The sequence below is a fragment of the Arvicola amphibius genome, chromosome 12, assembly GCF_903992535.2.
Source record: "Arvicola amphibius chromosome 12, mArvAmp1.2, whole genome shotgun sequence".
Classification (NCBI taxonomy): domain Eukaryota; kingdom Metazoa; phylum Chordata; class Mammalia; order Rodentia; family Cricetidae; genus Arvicola; species Arvicola amphibius.
Window position 1 is genome coordinate 129,404,540 of NC_052058.2, and position 15,038 is coordinate 129,419,577.

A 15,038-nucleotide genomic window follows, 5' to 3' on the forward strand; every position below is an offset into this window, starting at 1 on the left:
AAAAGCAAATTTTTTCCAAACCAAAGGGAAGGACTAAAAGTTAACTTTTGAAATTCAACTTTTGAGAATGCGATGCGAATCCAGGGCTTTCTCTTTCTTTCGTTGCTTCTCAACTGACCACCTTGGCTTAAAGTTTTCTTGCCGATTTTCTTATCATATGTTACCTGTACCACTTCATGTGTGTAAAGTTGAATACATTTTAAAACATACATACATGGTAAGAACAAAGATTGAGTTTTATTGGTGTTGGGGGTAACTGTTTTTGATAAGAAAATTCATTTACTAGCTTAGCATCCCATCAAATATCTGACTCTATGTGTATGAGTCTAGTCCATCAATATATGTCTATCTTTTAGCTCTTAAACAAATGATTTTAGTTACTATAGCTTCACAGTGTGTCTTTTCAGACATATTTCTTTGATTATTTCTTTGAATTAAAATTTCCTCTTAAATTTTAGAATAAGTAAAGGAATTTGTACCTTTACTTATTTACGCTCTACTCTTCCCACTATCCCCTTCCATAACTCTCCTGCCTCTAAGATTCACTCATCCTCTATTTTCCTTCAAAAAAGAGCAGGCCTCCCAGAGATATCCCACTTGGTACTATATTCCCTTTCCTATACTTTTTGTTCAGGATGTGGCAATCACTATGTATTATTCTTTTTTATATATTTTTTGAGTCAGAGATATGCCTAAAGTCCCCAAGTTTGCTTCAAGCCCCTGGGCTCTAACTATCCTCCTGAATAGGCCTCTTTTCAAATCAATGTTTTTAATGGAAGAAAATTGCTGGGTATAGTTTTATGTATCTGGGAGAGTACTTCAGCTAGCCTTCCAAAACTTATAGTCATTTTCCTTCAACTATTTAGCTCCTCACTGTGGTACACAATCATAGGACTGACACACACATCTCCCCACTCCAGTGAGTTCAGTTTGTACTGTTTTGTCTGACTCAAAGGCCAGAGTTGGTTAACTATATCAGCTGCTGCACCTACTGTTCAGGGTGGCTCTGACACGCTCTGGACGGGTGGTAAAGTCACTGCCTATTCATCAGCAACACTGGATGAGATTAAAATGACAGGTTGGCTGAAAATAATTTTATCTTAGCTATTTAATAGTGTCCTCATGACCATTACATCTGACTGCAGTTTCTGTGATACACAATCCTTGGAAGACAAGTCACCATTAGTTAGGTATTCTATAAGAGACTGGAAGAGCTCATCAAAGCAATACGACTTTTCAGTTGGAAAGTGTCATATACCCAGTGAGACTCATATTGTAATTACCTTTTATGAATAATTTAGTTTTGTTAACTTGTGTATTTCTATTGACAAACACCTAACTTTCCCACTTTCCCATGTCAAGCTCATTATCTATCAGATCCCAGTTTGTTTCTAACTGATGTACTACCTTAAAAGTGTGAACCAAATGTATTATATTTGGAACAATAGATTAAACTTGAATTTGTGTATATACTGTGTAATGCTTAAGTCATTTCAAATGTTGCTTTTTATGCTAAAAGTCATAAATCACTTTTTTAAACCTGTATATGGTGCATTATAATTACCTATAGTTGAAGCGGCGAAGATTGGAAATAACCAAAAATAGTCCTTTTATAATTATTCAAGTTTAATACAAAGGGAGATAAGGGAACTTACAGAACCAAGGGTCCAGCGGAGTGACCGCGGGGCAAACGAACGGGCTGCCTTCCGGCTCCCCAATCCTATTTAAGGGGCATGGCTACCCCGCTGGAGCAGCCACGCCCCTGAACGCAGGGATTGGGCCAGCTGCCCCAACATCTCCCCTTTTTTGTCTAAATAAGACAGATTCAGAAACCAAATACAACTATATACAATGGGAACTGATCATATAAAATTACAAAAAGTAAACAATATCAGGCGAGAAGTATATAACGAAGAATTTTTCTAATCACTCTACTTTGAGAAGTCTAAATAATCTAGAAGGTAGCTACCATTATCTAATCTTCAACCCCATCAAAGATCTGAGAAGGAGAGTAAAATTACCAAAGCAACCAGGAAGCACAAACGAGAAACTTCCAAAATGTGCAACAGAAGACAGAGACAATTGACTACCTGGGCAACCACACGAAGTCTTGATAGCAATGTTGAGGCAACCAACTTTGGCTGAGGCCTGAAAAAACCTGACATACCATTATACAATGGCAAGGAACCTTTAGTAGAACTATCCTATCCTGTCTTGGCAAGATAAGACAATTCTGTTTTATCCACTTATGGATATTTTGTACTTTAGTCAGTAATGGAGGTATGGGCTTTTCTTTGCCCCAAGGCCAGTTCTGCCAAGTAGAAGACAAACTCCCAGTGGAGTGTCTTTGGTGCTCAACGTTCTCTCGGGAGTAGAGCATTGTTGCCAGGAGTGATTGTGTCTCAAAAATACAAAACTGTAGGTTAGATTAAAGGCCATGTTCTACAGTTCTTCAAAGAGGTTGAAGATTATGCTATCTATACTAAATACAACCTCTATGTGTCTAAAAAACCTGATTGTCCTAAATATAAATATGACCAACATATAATTCTCAACACTTATGTAACTGTATGACTAATAGAATAGACGACTGTGCAAAAAATGAAGACAATGATTTCCAAATGTAAACAGGGTCCTTACATAAATAATATCTGAGGTAGAAATGTACAGTGCAATATGGTAAACAATGTCATTACATAAATAATATCAGAGGTAGAGATGTACATTGCAATATAGTAAACAATGTCAATATAACAATTGTTTCAAACAGAGGTGGTATCATACTCTCATATAATGTTCAATATATCAATATACAAGAATCAACACTCATATAGTTTTTTTTTTTTTTTTTTTTTAAAAAAAAGAAAAACAATAACTCACAAAAATCAATTATTCCTTCAGATCACCAGTTAATCCCTCCCTCCCCCCCCCTTTTTTTTTTTAATACATATAGATATACAGATAAATTATACCCCTGAGTCCATATAAAGCCTTCCACAACCCGACCACCCTATACCAGCCACCAATTAGTGTCCCTAAATCTGAGGGTAAACTTTATTGGGAGGGGGGGGGCGTCGTCATCCAAGATTGCTTCCAGCTGACATAGGGGCGACTTTTCTTCCCAGGGGTTCCTGTGAAAGCAAATGATGGTAGAATACCCAGGGTAACATTTCGTCTAGGAAAAATGTGTCCAGCCTCTGAATTTTTTTTTTTTTTATTTTTTTTTTTTTTTAAAAATGAGGCCAGAACGTTGTCAAAAATGTGCACCATTCAAAAGTGTTCTGTGCAATTGGTACCAAAAAACAGGCCAAATATTAGCGCTACTAAAACATGACGTCATAATAACTAGTTGGAGTTGATGTTGCGGGGCCCCGTCTTCATCCTGGAAACTGCAAAGATTACTGAAGAAAAAAAATTTTTGTCGTTTGTTGTGAGAGAGATAAGCATTATCTACAAGGACACATACAGACGTATACGTGCATATCTTCAATGAAAGGTGCATTAAAAACAACCATAGATATGAATGAAGGCAAAGAAGGCAAATATATTGGTACCATTATCAACATTATTGTTATTAATATTCTGTCTCATAATATTACTCCTAACCTGAGACAGAAACTCTGAGAAATCTCTTATAAACAAGCTTGGAATTGGAGAGGGACTGGGCCAGAGTCCAACTCCAAGAAACCAGCTCTGAATATCTATGAAGAAATGCATATTGACACACATACAAAAATTGTTTTCTATACTCACCGAGCTTACCCAATGTTAATGCTGATCCTTGTTGGGTTGCAATTGGTTCCAATTCATCAATATTCAAGGTATGCAGGGTCCCTCAGGTCCTTTGAAGGTGAGCGTCTTCCTGTGGGGATAAGAAAAAAAACCCTGCCCCCGTACTATATGTTTCTTACCATCAGTATGGTCACCATCCTTGTGCATGAATTGTTATTTTTCTTTTCCAAGGGGGTTCTCCTCTTCAAACCGAACCTTTATTAATTTTGATGGTATCCACGATTTTTCTTCTCCTGTGGAGACAAGAGCAAAACCCCTTCCCCAACGCAGCACATCCCCTGGCTTCCATTGTGAGGTTAGCACATCCTTGAAATAAACTGGTTGATTTAATTCAACAGACTTTTCCATTATCCAATGTCTCTCTGCAGCCGTTGTCCCCTTTTCATTAGCGTTGAGAAAATTCAAAGTTAGTAAAGCATTATGTAATCTATTTCTGGGGGTATTCTCCACCCCCTTTTGCTTGTTTAACATTTCCTTTATCGTCCTATTTGATCTTTCAATGACTGCTTGACCTGTAGGATTGTAGGGTATGCCTGTAACATGCTTAATATTGTAATAGGCAAAAAACCGTTTCATTTTTCTAGAGACATAAGCTGGACCATTATCCGTCTTTATTTGCGCAGGTATACCCATGATGGCCATGACTTCTAATAAGTGAGTGATTACTGAATCGGCCTTTTCTGAGCTTAAAGCAGTTGCCCATTGGAATCCTGAATAAGTGTCAATGGTATGATGTACATATTTTAATTTTCCAAATTCTGCAAAATGGAACACATCCATCTGCCAAATTTCATTCCTTTTGGTGCCCTTTGGATTAGTCCCTGCAGGCAGTGGTGCTTGGTTATAGAAAGAGCAAGTAGGGCATTTCTTTACAATCTCCTTAGCTTGTTGCCATGTAATAGAAAACTCTTTTTTCAAGCCTTTGCTATTGACATGATGCTTTTCATGAAATTCGGAAGCCTGCAGCACACTACCAATCAATAGCTGATCAATATCTGCATTGCCACGTGCTAAAGGACCTGGCAGACCCGTATGGGATCGGATGTGTGTTATATACATAGGGCAAAGTCTGTTCCTGATCATTTCTTGTACCTGGATAAACAATGAGGTTAGCTCAGTATCATCAGGTATGAATTCGGCAGTTTCAATATGTAAAATAACTCTTTCTGCATATTGTGAGTCAGTAACAATGTTAAGAGGTTCCTTAAAATCCCTTAGCACCATAAGAATGGCAAATAACTCTGCCTTTTGGACAGAATCATAAGGACTTTGTTCCACCTTACTCAAGTCTTCTGATTTGTAGCCTGCCTTCCCTGATTTATTAGCATCAGTATAAAACGTGCGGGCTCCAGTTATCGGAGCATCACGGACAATTCGAGGAAGAATCCAAGAAGTTCTCTTTATAAAGTTAAGCCTTTTGCTTTTTGGATAGTTGTTATTAATTTCTCCTAAAAAATTAGCACAAGCTCTTTGCCATGGTTCATTATCTTCCCACAATTTTCGTATCTCATCAGCGGTGAAAGGCACTATGATTTCTGCTGGGTCTATGCCTGCTAGTTGGCGAAGTCTCAATTTACCTTTTATGATTAGTTCAGAAACCTTTTCCACATAGGTTTTTAATTTCTTACTTGGCTTATGAGGTAGAAAGAGCCACTCTAAAATAATATCATCTCTTTGCATTAGAATTCCTGTAGGAGAAATTTTTGAAGGCAATATAACGAGAATACTACTGAGTTCTGGATTCACCCTATCCACATGTGCTTCTTGCAATCTTTCTTCAATCATTGTCAGTTCTTTTTCTGCTTCAGCTGTTAATTCTCTGGGACTGTTTAGGTCTCTTTCTCCATCTAAGGTTTTGTTTAAGTGAACTATCATATCAGGTGTTATCCCAACAGCCGGTCGAAGGCTGGAAATGTCTCCCAACAACCTTTGAAAGTCATTAAGAGTATGCAGCTGATCTCTCCTAATTTGTGCCTTTTGTGTCTTAATTTTTTGCAAACCTATTCTATAACCTAGATAATCAACAGAATCTCCTCTCTGAATTTTCTCGGGAGCAATCTGTAATCCCCATTTAGGTAGAACTGTTTTTACCACTTCAAACAGTTTCTCTAAGGTATCCATGTTTGAGTCAGACAATAATATGTCGTCGACATAATGATAAACAACGGATTTGGGAAACATCTTGCGTATTATTTGTAATGGTTGATTCACAAAGTATTGGCACAGGGTAGGAGAGTTCAACATGCCCTGTGGGAGGACGGTCCACTGGTATCTCTTGGTAGGTTGAGAGTTATTATAAGTAGGTACAGTGAAGGCAAACTTTTCTCTATCCTTTTCTTGTAAAGGTATTGTGAAGAAACAGTCCTTCAAATCAATAACTATGAGAGGCCATCCTTTTGGTAATAGAGAAGGCAAAGGAAGTCCAGATTGCAGAGAGCCCATAGGTTGAATAATCCTGTTTATAGCTCTGAGATCCGTCACCATTCTCCATTTACCAGATTTTTTCTTAACCACAAATACAGGAGAATTCCAAGGGCTGGTAGATTCTTCTATATGTCGAGCATCCAATTGCTCTTGTACTAGCTGTTCTAAAGCTTGCAACTTTTCCTCAGATAAAGGCCATTGTTTTGTCCATATCGGTTTCTCAGTCAACCATTTTAGAGGTAGGGCCGTTGGTGGTTCTGGAGGGGCATCCATTGGTTTGTGTTCTTGTACAGCCCGAATGGCTGGTTTTCGCCATCTGTAATACCTTTTGATGTTTTCCTCAGAAATATATGCTCTAGAGGCAGCAGGAATGTTAATTTGAGTATTCCATTGCTGCAATAGGTCACGACCCCATAAATTTACTGCAATATTAGCTACATATGGCCTTAATTTTCCTATCTGTCCCTCAGGACCGATGCATTCGACCCATCTAGTGCTTTGCCTTACTCGAGATAGGGTCCCAATTCCCAAAAGTCGAACATTTACATCCTGTAGTGGCCAATACGGATGCCAAGATTCTGGAGTAATGATACTAACATCCGCTCCTGTGTCCAGCAGGCCAGTAATGAAAATGCCATTTACACACACTCTTAACTTTGGTCTTTGATCACTTATAGAAGTTTGCCAAAATACACGTAATTCATCTCTTGGGCTATTTTCGCTTCCAACAGCAGACATGGGGATTTCTAATTGTCCTGACAAGGCATGTTTTCCGTTGTAACGGGAAATGACTGGACCACATTCGCCATGGGGGCCTGCGAGAGGCCCCCCATGGCGTTTCCCGCCTGCAACGGATTTCCTTGCCTATCTCTTGATGATTTGCATTCGCTGTCCCAATGTCTGCCTTTCCCACATCTCCTACATAACCCTGAAGGCTGAGGCCTTCTATTCCTGTTATTCCTGGCAAAGGCATTATTATTATTATTATTTCTGTAAGTCCTTTGTCTGCAATTCCGTTTCATATGTCCTATTCTGCCACAATTAAAACATTTGGTATTCTGATATCTTCTTGTACCATTGGCAATGGCATCTTCTACCCACTTATCGGCGTGATGGGCGTGATGGGCGTGATGGGCGTGAAGCTCATTCGATTCAATATTCATTGTATGTAAGACCCATTCCTCCAGGGGTGCTGATCTGATCTTTAGGGGCGTCAATACCCTTTTGCACTCTACATTGGCATTCTCATAAGCCAAGGACTCAATTATTACCTGCCTTGCCTCTGGGTCAGATATCCCTATGTGTACAGCTTTAGTTAGTCTATGTAAAAAGTCCACAAATGGTTCTCTCGGATCTTGTTTAACTCTGATATATGATTCCGTTCTCTGTCTTGGGTCTTGAACCCTGTCCCAAGCCTTCAAGGCTGCGGTAGTACATATGGATAGAGTGTGTTCATCATAATTAGCTTGTTCTAGAGGATCAGAATAAAGTCCTTCACCCATAATTTGATCTAGGGTGATGTCAACTCCCTTTGATCTTTCCTGCTGTTCTAAAAGCCTGGCCTCTTGTCTAAACATGCACTTCCAGCTCAACTGATGACCGTTCTCTAACACAGCTGAGACTAGGTCCAACCAGTCCCTAGGGGTTGGGTTAATTGTAAGGGACCAAGACTTTAGCATCTCCTTAACAAAGGAGCTATGCATCCCAAAATTCATAACAGCTTGTTTAATTTCTTTCAGATCATTCATACGGATAGGTTCCCATGTATATTCCTTGGTGATCTTAGGGTTTTTAGAACCAGTCACCTTTTCTGTAGTTATTACTGGGAAAATAGGTAGAGTTCTATTGAAGCTATCCCGGAGAGTTCTATTCGATGGGGTTGGGACTTTCTTTTGTACTATTCGCTCCTGTTCATGAGAGTCCATAAGTTCCTCGATCTTTTCAAATCTATTTACCATTGCCTTCTGCAATGCCTCAATCTCTTGCCCAGTATTATGTTCCAAGGCTTTCATAGAGGATTCAAGGGTATGAAGTTTGTCCAATACCGATAACGTCTCATCCTTGGACAGAATTTTCATGGCATGAATGGTGCCATCTTGTATTGAAATTCTGTCCAGCAATCTTTCATAGCTCTTTGATAAAGTCTTGTTAATACATTTAACGGTTCGAATCTCCTCAGATAATGTTTCAGCTCCTACCGACAGAGATTGTAACTTATGATTCAGATCCGTTGTTCCTGACTCCATACCTTGCATTTTTCTCTCGAGTGATAAAGCCATCTCAGAGAGAGATCTGTTATTTCTTTCCTCATGAAATTCAAACTTCTCCTCGAAAGTTCCAAATTTCTCAAGTAACAAAGCCATCTCAGAGGAAAGTCTCTTATCCCTTTCCTCGAGAGCTGCAACCATCTTTTCAAGCTGTTTATTAGTGTTTTCCAAACCATTTATGTCCTTGTTTAGTTTTTTAGCTCCTGCCTGTAAGGACTCTATCTCCTTTTTATTTTCCAACCACGTTGTAATGAAACAAACAAAAATAAAGAAGATACCAAACCCTGTAAATATCCAGCCAAGGGAAACCACATCTGTATCGCTCAAAAATTCAGTCATCGTGTAGTTGAACAAATTATAAAATCCGTTAATAGTGATATTGTCGGACATTGTTAATCCGAACGGTTTTTAATCAAATGAAAAATTACCTGTAATTACCGTTGTCTGCCACTAGATGGCGTAGGGCCCCGAGTTTCACGTGTTGTAGGAAACCAAAGATGGCGTTCCGCGCAGAGCACCGTAGCTGTGGAAGCAGCGGCGAAGTGGCGGGGCGGGGCTTCGGTTCCCTGCAAGAACTTCACAAACGATTTGGCGGGCGACTTGGCCCTGAGGTGTGGGGAGGGGGAGTGCGGCGGGGCGCGAGAGCGGCCGCAGAGCCGAGGGAAGCCGAGGGGGCGGATCGCGCGCGGGCGCCCGCGGACTGCTCTCAATGGCGGGTGTCTGTACCTGGCTACTGGGACGAGCAAAGCAGCCGGCCCGGCACAGTAAAGGATACTGCGTTGCTCCGAATGGAGGCGTGGGAATAATAACAATTAAAAAAAAATGCGTTCTCCGGCTCAATCAGCTTAATTAAAGTTGAGCTGGCTTCACCCGCCCGCAGCGCGCGGAGCAGCCCGTGAGACCGGGCAAACAGCTCCCGGGCAGCAGGCCTGGTTTCAGGCGCGGTTTCGTCTGGGAGGGAGGGGGGAGCGCGGGCTCCGGCCGGGCCGCGGGGCCAAAGCGAGTCGCGGTTTGACCCACGAGGTTTTTAAGTGGATTTAGCCCCACGTTGGAGCGCCAGATGAAGCGGCGAAGATTGGAAATAACCAAAAATAGTCCTTTTATAATTATTCAAGTTTAATACAAAGGGAGATAAGGGAACTTACAGAACCAAGGGTCCAGCGGAGTGACCGCGGGGCAAACGAACGGGCTGCCTTCCGGCTCCCCAATCCTATTTAAGGGGCATGGCTACCCCGCTGGAGCAGCCACGCCCCTGAACGCAGGGATTGGGCCAGCTGCCCCAACATATAGTCACCCAACTGAGTGCATTTAGACCCCTGTTGTTCAGAAATATTATAACTTTTTCCTATCTAACCACAAGTTTGTATGCATTGATCCATCTCTTCTCACCTCCGCAAGGGTCTGGTAACGGCATACAATGTCTTTTGTGAGAACAACACTTTGGATTCCACATATGATTGAGAGCACCAGGAGCTTGTGCTTCTGTGTCTGGTTCATTTCACTTAGGCTGATGATCTCCAGCGCTGTCCATGTTGTTGCAAATGACAGGATTGATTTTTTTAAATGATTTTTTTCTTATGACTAATTTGAGAAAAAAAGTAAAACCAAGCTTGTCCTCATGTGAAAAGGATCCAATTTACACTTGTATTTCCACAGAAAGACTTGGATTTCCAAGCTAACTTTCATAATTTGTTTGGAAGAGATTTTGGACATGATACAGATCCTGTGTGTTGTAATAAATCACACCAACAATATCTAAAATGAAGAAGCTGTCACTGGCTTAAATTTAGTAGTGTCACATGTGACCAACTAAGGGTGTTCAATACATGGGGTAGGATCCAAAACTCCTCTGAAATGGCCATATCCTTGAGAGCAACTAGAGTTATTTATTTTATTCCACAGGCTACAGCAACAACTCAAATTTCTGTCATCACTGACACTGCCACGAAGCACAACATCTGGTTAGGTTGTTTAGATGTTAGATGATACATGTTCCAGTCAAGAACCATGTCAAAAGCGATACATCTGAACCTAGTCCATCAATGGTAGCTTACAATTATAAAAGTTGATGATTTAAATAATGATATTATATCTTTGTGACCCGTATTCATAAAAATTGTTCATACAGACATTTAGGGAGACTATAGTTCACGGTAAAACCCTTTAGGCATCATCCAACAGTGATTCTGATTTTGGACTAGAAAAAAGCCTAGATGTAGTTATACATCAACATCAATTAAAAGAGTCTGTTTTACTACCAATATTGTATTGTTTTCAAATATAATTCAGAAGCATAACTTAAAATCTGAGAAAATAGCACCTTTTAAAAATTATTTAGTCTTTTTTGGTTATCTAGGATCATTTTTTTTGTTTCCACTATTTTTTTCCAAGTTAATTTTTTATTTTTATTTTTTCTCATTTTTTTATTAAAAATTTCCATCTCCTCCCCTCCTCCTCCCCCTTCCCTTCCCTCCCTTCCACCCATACCCCCATTCCACCCCTCTCCAAGATAAAGAGCCATCAGGGTTCCCTTCACTATGTTAAGTCCAAGGTCCTCCCAGCTCCCCCTAAGTCCAGGAAGGTGAGCAACCAAACTGACAGGCTCACAGTGAGCCCGTCCATGCTGTAGAGTTCATGCTCATCGCTGTTGTCCTTGGTTTCTCAGTCCTCCTCCACCGTCAGCCACATTCAGAGAGTCCGGTTTGGCCTCCTGTTCCATCAGTCCCATTCCAACTGGACTTGGTGGTCTCCCGTTAGATCTGTCCCACCGTCTCAATTGGTAAACACACTCCTCAGGGTCCTGACTTCCTTGCTCATGATCTCCCTCCTTTTGCTCCTCATCAGGACCTTGGGAGCTCAGTCCAGTGCTCCTATGTGGGGCTCTGTCATTTTCTCCATCCAATGCCAGGTGAAGGTTCTATGGTGATATGCAAGATATTCATGAGTATGGCAATACGATCTGAACATTTCTGGCACCCTCTCCTCAGCTGCCCAAGGAACTAGCTGGGGGCATCTTCCTAGACACCTGGGAACCCCTCTAGAGTCAAGTCTCTGCCAACCCTAGAATGGCTCCCTTAATTAAGATATATAATTCCTTGTTCCCATATCCACCCTTCCTATATCCCAACCATCCTATTCCCCCAAGCTCTTCCCATCCTCCACTTCACACTTTTCTCTCCCCATCCCCCCCTCCCCCCATCCCACCCCACCCAGAAGTTCCCATTTTTTTGTCCGGCAATCTTGTCTACTTCCAATATCCAGGAGGATAACTATATGTTTGTCTTTGGATTCACCTTCTTATATAGCTTCTCTAGGATTTTTTACGAATTATAGGCTCGATGTCCTTTATGGCTAGAGACCAATTATGAGTGAGTACATCCCATGTTCATCTTTTTGGCCTGGGTTACCTCACTCAGGATGGTGTTTTCTATTTCCCTCCATTTGCATGCAAAATTCAAGATGTCATTGTTTTTTACTGCGGAGTAGTACTCTAATATGTATATATTCCACACTTTCTTCATCCATTCTTCCACTGAAGGGCATCTAGGTTGTTTCCAGGTTCTGGCTATTACAAATAATGCTGCTATAAACATAGTTGAACAAATGCTTGATTATTGCTTAAGTTTCTGTATCCTGCTTAGCCCTCTTTGCCATCAAACTATTCTTAATTTCTGTAAAACAATGTATTAGAATTTTGATGGGGACTGCATTGAATATGTAGATTGTCTTTGGTTGGATGATAATATTCACAACATCAGTATCAACCCTACAAATCCATATGCATGAGAAGCATTTCCATTGTCTCATGTCTTCTATATCCTTTTAAAATATGTTAAGGTTTTTATTGTATGAGTCTTTTAATTCTATGTTTAGATTTATTAAAGATATTTTATCTTTTGAGAGTATTGTGAATGGGCTTGTTTTTTTTCTTTCTCTGTATGCTTGTTGTTTGTATATAGGAAGGGGACTGATATGTTTATTTGGTATTCTGATATTTGATAAGTGTTCATTTGCTATAGAAGTTGTTTTTGTTGTTGCTTTTTTTTGAGACAGGGTTTCTCTGTACCTTTGGAGCCTGTTCTGGAACAAGCTCTTGTATACCAGACTGGACTCGAACTCAAAGAGTTCTTCCTGTCTCTGTCTGCCAATTGCTGGGATTAAAGGCTTGTACCACTATCACCTGGCTCAGCTATCTAAGTTTTATGGTTGAGTATGTAAGCTTTTTTTAATGTATAAAATAATATCAGTTGCAAATAAACATACTTGATTTTTTTTCCTTTCCAATTCCAAGCCCCTTTAACTTCTTCATTTTTATCTTTGCTCTAACAGGACATTACTTATGATGTCAAACAAGAGTGGGGGAGAGTGGGTATCCTTTAATTGTTCCTCTTTTACTTGAAATTCTTTACATTTTTCTTCACTTAGCATGATGATGTTGGCAGTATGCTGAGTTTATTATGCTAGAGTATGTCCCCTGTTCCCTTATCATCTCTAGTAATTATATTTTGAAGCAATGGTGTTTTTTTTGTCAAGAGACTTTTCCCACTTAACAAGAAGACCTTGTGGTTCTTGTCATTGAGTCTATTTACGTGGTGAATTACATTTGTTGATTTACATATATTGAAAAAAATCTCTGTTTCTCTGAGATAAAATCAACTTGATCTTAGTAGATCATCTTTTTGAAATGATCTTGAAATGAGAACTCACATATGACTCCACCTTCCTGATAACTGACAGAATGGTCAGCAACAAACACCAAAGAAAAGACAACATCTTCAATAACTGGTGCTGGAAAGCCAGATAGCTGCACATAGAAGAATGGAACTCTATCGTTATCTGTCACAGTGAACAAAAATTGGCTTAAAAGTATCAAGGACATTGACACAAGACCTGACATCCTGAATTTAATAGAACAGAAAAGAGGGAATGCCCTTGAAATCCCTGCCATGGGAAAGGACATTTTGAACATGATGTCTATAGTGCAGTCATTAAGAGCAACACATAATATATAGGGCTTCATGAAACTAAAATACTTCTGTATTGTAAAGAACATCTTTACACAGAGGAGGGAACATAGAGAATGGGAAAATGCATCACCAGCTGTATACCTGACAGAGTATTAGGATATAGAATAAACAAAGAACTGAAAAAGATATAAACATTAAGACAACAATCAGCACAATTTAAAAGTGAAACATAGAACTACACGGAATTCTCAAAAGCTTAAATACAAACTGTCAAGAAACATTTAAAAAGTGTTCAATATCCATATCAGCCAGGAAAATAAAATTTAGATCTGTTTTGAGAGTTCGTCTTTTTCCAGTCACAGTGGCTAAGACCACACACACACACACACACACACACACACACACACACATGCACACACACGCACACACATGTTTGCATGCACACACACGTGCATACACATACACAAGTGATGATTAATGGTGATGTAGATGTGAGGAAAGGAGGGTGCTTCCTCCTTACTGGTGGGAGTAAAAACTGGTGCAGCCTCGGTGTAAATAAGTGCGCATGTACCTCAAAGAACTAAAAGAGGATATACATATATACATGGCACAGTCTTATCTCTTTTGGGGACATACCAGAAGGACTTATATCTTACTATAGGGAGACCTGCTCAAACACTCACACAATGCTTTGAACAGTTATATTTTGTCAGAAAAATGAAAAGAGGTGCTTAACACATTTTTGTGGGTTCTTTTCCTCTAGGGCCGCTTTTGAAGATGCCATGCTGTGTCGTTACATGGGCACAACAACTGCTCTTGATTGATTAATGCAAAGCTTCTTGCTTTACAAATATTAGTTTTGAAACAAGTGAGTACTCTGATTGGAACGTTACCACACTATGAATAACTAAGGGGAAATTTGTGATTGAAGACGGCAACAAATACTTAATTGCAAATGCCAGGACTGTCCACTGTAGTAATAGGATAACCTAACAGTAACAACCCCCAATGGTTGATTATTTATACTAATTTATATAAAGAAGCCAAAGACATGAGGAATTAACATATTAATGGATACCCATATTTGGCATAGACATATGGACTTCAGCAGAATCTCAAGAGTCCTATTGAAGTAAGGACTTTTTTTTTTGCCCATCAGAGGAATTGCTTTTCATAAATGGTGGATAATGTCACAGTCAAGTGAATAGGGTGGGATTTCTTTCCCCAATCAGATGTATGTATATAAAAGGACTGAAGCTTCAGGTAGTGGGATCAGTATTTATACAGTTCTCTTTTGTTGTATGATAAAATATGCCAACCAGAATTGTTCTACTCAGCAAGAAAGACTGAGAATGCTGATAGTTGTGAGGCTGATTATTTTGGGAGAGTCTTCCACACAGCACAATTTAAGCATTATAAAATTGCCAGTGCTAGCAGGTCTAAGACTTATGAATGTCAACTGACACAGTTAATATATCAATTTTGTGAATGTCTCAGTAGTCGATACAAATGCACAAACCAATGAAAAATTAATATATGGCAAGAATTTAAACTGTTAAGACATTTTCTTCAAAGCATGGAACACTGT